Raw genomic sequence first — 6,000 nt, 5'->3', positions numbered from 1 at the left:
GTGATTGCATAAACTTTCTTTATGAGAAAGGCAAAACGTGTTTAATAGACCAAACCCCCAAATGTTATTTTCCGATTATTTTTCTTTGGTTCTATGAGAAGAAGAAACATGTCAGATAAATCGAAATATTGTTAAAGAGACTTTTAGTCTAATTTTGGCTCGCCTTTGAAAAAATATTAACATCAACGCTTTAATAATAATGTTTTGCATCGGTGTGATCAAATAAATCCGGCGGCGCGTTCAAAACATACTGAAATTTTACCTCTAAAATACATAATAAGCATAAATAAATTTTCCCATTGTGTTGATTGTCAGAGAATTATTTAGTTGATGGCCAAATGTGTACATGATGCCAATAAATTTCATCTGGATCAAACTGCTGGTTCAGACAAGAAAGAGTAATGAGCGTGAAAAGAGTTTGAGTGATTATCAATTATTTTAATCTGCTACCTGAAACACAGTTTGGTTACCATTTTTTTATTTTTCTCCTTTTCATGTCGGCCTTTTTATGCTATGTATTCACCAACCGTACCCTTTACTGTGGAACCGGAAATTGGATCTCGATAGAATTCATCAGTAAGCGATTAGACATGACTTTAAGCTTTAATTTCAATCATTCAATTCAATTTCAAATTTTTTTAAATAACTATTTATTGGAATATGAGTTAAAATTAAATTATTCAGATTTAAATTGGGTGTTCAGCCACAAGTCTTGATTTTTCAGCCCTATTATATATATGACTTGGTTGTTACCACGAGGACATCATTTGCTTCCGCAATTCTGAGATTTTTGTGTAGGGAAAATTCTAAACCTACTTGTATTGTGTAATGGGGAAAAGGAACTTATATACTAACTTACTAACTAATACAGAGAGCGAATCGATTCAACTGAAGATTGCATCGATTTTTGTCGGAATTTGCTTATAATATTATGTGACATTACATCTAATGGTTCTATATTTGTGAGTCTGTGTAACTCATTTGTACTAAACCAGGGAGAACGCTTCAAAATCATTTTCAGAATTTTATTCTGAATCCTTTGAAGCGTTTTCTTCCTGGTGGAACAACAACTTGACCAAATTGGTACTGCATAATGCATCGCTGGTCTGAAAATTTGTTTATAAATTAACAATTTGTTTTTTAGACAAAGCTTAGAATTTCTGTTTATAAGAGGATATAAACATTTATTATATTTATTACACTTTGCCTTTTTATTTCTTCAATGTGATCCTTGAAAGTGAGTTTTTTGTCATACGTTAAACCTAAGTATTTAGCTTGATCAGACCATGTCAATTCCAAGCCATTCAATTTGAGAATGTGATTATTGTTAGTTTAAGGAAAGAAGCTCTTGGCTTATGAGGAAAGATAATTAATTGCGTTTTTGCTGCATTTGGTTTAATTTTCCATTTTGACAGATAATTACTGAAAATATTTAAACTTCTTTGTAGGCGACTGCAGATCACTCTTTGATTTCTACCTGTGGCTAACAGACTTGTGTCGTCACAGAATAGCGATTTCTGACAACCAACGGGTAGATTTGGAAGATCAGAAGTGAAAATATTATACAAGATTGGAGCTACGCTCGAACCCTGCGGAACACCGGCCCGTACGGGTAGCAATTCAGATTTACAATTCTGATAGATAACATGAAGAGTACGATCAATTAAATAATTTTGAATCATTTTGATCAAATAAATAGGAAACTGGATATCAGACATTTTGGCTATTAAACCTTTGTGCCAAACACTGTCGAATGCTTTTTCTATGCCTAGAAGAGCAACTCCAGTGGATAACCCAGAAGATTTATTTGCTTTTATCATGTTCGTTACTCTGACAAGTCGATGAGTAGTTGAATGACGAAATCCAAACTGCTCTGGTAAAAAAATTCTCATTTATATGAGACATCATTCTCAACAAGATAATTTTTTCAAAAAGTTTACTAATAGAAGAAAGTAAGCTAATTGGTCGATAACTTGATGTTTCTGCTGGGTTTTTATCAGGTTTGAAAATAGGAATTACTTTAGCGTTTTTCCATCTTTTTGGGAAGTAAGCTAATGAAAAACACTTGTTGAAAATTTTAACCAGGAGTCTCAAGGCAACATCGGGAAGATTTTTAATAAGAATAATAAAAAAATCATCATTATCAGGAGCCTTCATGTTTTTAAGTTTCCTAATAATTGATTAAATTTCATCAAAATTCGTCTCAATAATGTCATCTTGTGATAACACTTGGGTTGAAATATGATCATATTTCAGTGAGACTTCATTTTCAATAGGACTCACAACGTTCAAATTAAAATTGTGTACACTATAGAACTGCTGAGCAAGTTTTTGAGCTTTTTCGCCATTTGTAAGAAGTATTTGATTTCCTTCCTTGAGAGCAGGAATTGGTTTCTGAGGTTTCTTAAGAACCTTAGAAAGTTTCCAGAAAGGTTTAGAATATGGTTTAATTTGTTCAACTTCTTTAGCGAAATTCTCATTTCACAAAAGAATAAATCTATGTTTAATTTCTTTTTGTAAATCCTTAACTATGTTTTTCATAGCAGGATCACGAGAACGTTGATATTGTCGTCGAAGAGCATTCTTCAACCGAATGATCAGTTGAAGATTGTCATCGATGATAGGAGAATTTAATTTAGTTTCATCTTTCAGTTCCAGATTTCTAGCCTCGATAATGTAATGATTAAAATTATCAATTGCTGTGTCGATGTCCGCAAACTTTCTAAAATAATTTCATGATCCACATGATTTTTAATGTGAAATGTGTATACAAACCAATTAGCTCTATGATAGTTGAATATAGAACTAATTTAATTATTTATTGCTTCGTTGGAAAGTCTGAATGTTACAGGAAGATCATCTGAGTCAAAGTCAGCATGTGTAATCGGTTCACTACAAATGCGACTTTGATTTGTTCGAACCAGATCAATTGTACAGGGATTTTTCACGGAAGAGAAGCAAGTCGGATTACTGGAATCAAGAACTGTGAAGTAACCAGCTGAGAGTTGATTATGAAGTATTTTACCATTACTGTTATTTTGCCTACAATTCCACTGGACATGCTTAGCATTTAAGTCCCCTATTACGAAAAATTTCGGTCGATATCTTGTAAGTTTTTGCAAATCGCTTTCAAAGAAATTTAATTGTTCGCCGGTGCATTGGAATGGCAAATATGCTCCAGAGATGAAATAAATTCCATGAATGGTTTCAACTTCGATTCCCAAGCTTTCAATAACTTGAGTATTGAAAGAAGGTAAAATTCGATGTTTAATTTGCCGTTGGACAAAAATGGCAACTCCACCACCCATTCCAGTAAACCTGTCAAATCGATGAACCACATAATGTGGATTACTTTTCAACTTGACATTTGGTTTAAGAAAAGTTTCTGTCACAATGCACAGTGGTCCGGATCCACAATTTAGGGGGACAAAAACATTTGTGGCTTGGCCTTATACTTTAGAGCTATGATGTCTTCAGAACAAATGATCAGTGAAAGATAAGCCATATTTTGAAGCATATGGTATTAGGGTGGTTCTTATTATTAGGGTGATCCAAAAATTATTTTCCGTGTGTGTTGAGATAGAGGACTGCATCCTTCGGCAATATAGTAGGAAAACTTATATCAAGCAACTTTGCCGAAAACACTATTGTAGTATCTCTAACGGTTTTAGTGTTACAGCTATTTTAATAGAGCAACTTAGGGTGTTCCTCAAAAAATCGATTTTGGTGTCTTTGAATATCTTTTAGAGTTTGTTGAAACCAATTTTTTCATGACTAGCGCATTCAGGTAGCTTTTTCTGAACCGAAGTTATGAGCAAAACTAGTTCAAAAACAGATCATTTTTAAACTGCTATATCTAACATTGGAGCAAATTTAAAAAAAATCGGTTTCTTTCATTTGATAGAAAATACTTTCAAGCATGTTTATAACAAAAATGGCGGAGGAGATATTTTTTAAATTTTTTAAATTGTGTTCAAACATTGGGTTTTTTCATTGAAAAATGCTCTTTCACGTAAGACATTTATTAGCTATATATATATATTAAAATAAGGTATTGCTGTCTTCTAGCGTGTTAAAACTAATTCAGCTGCATAATCGGGAAGATGGAATACACTCACGTTGGTTGTTACTCTATTCGATAATGCTATTACAGGATCAGACGTTAAAAGAAATCGTTTGAATACATCCTCTAGATTCACTAAACGATTGAATTTTTGCGGATGAAACTGCCTATTCTTGCGAATAGATATATTTCGACTCTCTTGCGCTTCCTTACTGTACATTATTTGCTATCTGTTTGGTTCCCTTGCGATCGATTGTTGAGCAAGAAGGCTGGATAATCTTGAACAACAATTATCCTTCATCTGTTTCCCTTTGCTGCCCAAAATAATAATCTTTCAAAAGGAAAACACGGAACTAACAGCAAGAGAGTCGAAATATATCTATTCGCAAGAATAGGCAGTTTCATCCGCAAAAATTCAATCGTTTAGTGAATCTAAAGGATGTATTCAAACGATTTCTTTTAACGTCTGATCCTGTAATAGCATTATCGAATAGAGTAACAACCAACGTGAGTGTATTCCATCTTCCCGATTATGCAGCTGAATTAGTTTTAACACGCTAGAAGACAGCAATACCTTATTTTAATATATATATATATTTATATATATATATATATATATATATATATATATATATATATATATATATATATATATATATATATATATATATATATATATATATATATATATATATATATATATATATATATATATATATATATATATATATATATATATATATATATATATATATATATATATATATATATATATATAGCTAATAAATGTCTTACGTGAAAGAGCATTTTTCAATGAAAAAACCCAATATTTGAACACAATTTAAAAAATTTAAAAAATATCTCCTCCGCCATTTTTTTATAAACATGCTTGGAAGTATTTTCTATCAAATGAAAGAAACCGATTTTTTTTAAATTTGCTCCAATGTTAGATATAGCAGTTTAAAAATAATCTGTTTTTGAACTAGTTTTGCTCATAACTTCGGTTCAGAAAAAGCTACCTGAATGCGCTAGTCATGAAAAAATTGGTTTCAACAAACTCTAAAAGATATTCAAAGACACCAAAATCGAGAAGTGAAAATTAAGAAAGCTAGAGCAAAAAATCTGATTTTTTGAGGAACACCCTAAGTTGCTCTATTAAAATAGCTGTAACACTAAAACCGTTAGAGATACTACAATAGTGTTTTCGGCAAAAATGCTTGTTATAAGTTTTCCTACAATTTTGCCGAAGGATGCAGTCCTCTATCTCAACACATACGGAAAATAATTTTTGGATCACCCTAATAATAAGAACCACCCTAATACCATATGCTTCAAAATATGGCTTATCTTTCACTGATCATTTGTTCTGAAGACATCATAGCTCTAAAGTATAAGGCCAAGCCACAAATGTTTTTGTCCCCCTAAATTGTGGATCCGGACCACTGTGCAATGGCAATATGAATTTTGTGAACTTTGAGAAAATTATAAAATTCATTTTCACTCGATTTCAAAGATCGAGCATTTCAATTTAAAATATTCAAATAATTATTCAACTTCACTGTTAAATTTTAAATTCATTATAATATTATTTGCAAATTGCCATCCAATTTGAAATGCTTCAAAAAGTGATGAAGTCGAATTCATTCGGATGATCATTTGAAAAAGTTTATCGTGTCGGTAGATCATTTTATTTTCAGTTATATCGCCTAAATCAGCTTCATTTAAAGAAGCGAATGGCATTGAAGGAATATTTGTAGGTAGACTGCCATGAGAAGAAGATAATATGGCCGATCTACTTATTAATAAATTGTTTTCGTTAGAAGATGAACTGCAAGGCGGTTCTGTGTTTTGATTATTTACATTAGAAGAATTAAGTGGTAGATTACTACCTGTTATACTAGCATAACTGACATTAGAAGAAGATGATGACGAGGTCG

The sequence above is a fragment of the Malaya genurostris genome, chromosome 3 (assembly GCF_030247185.1).
Source record: "Malaya genurostris strain Urasoe2022 chromosome 3, Malgen_1.1, whole genome shotgun sequence".
In the NCBI taxonomy this organism is placed as follows: Eukaryota; Metazoa; Arthropoda; class Insecta; order Diptera; family Culicidae; genus Malaya; species Malaya genurostris.
Note: the sequence above shows the minus strand (reverse complement) of the source record.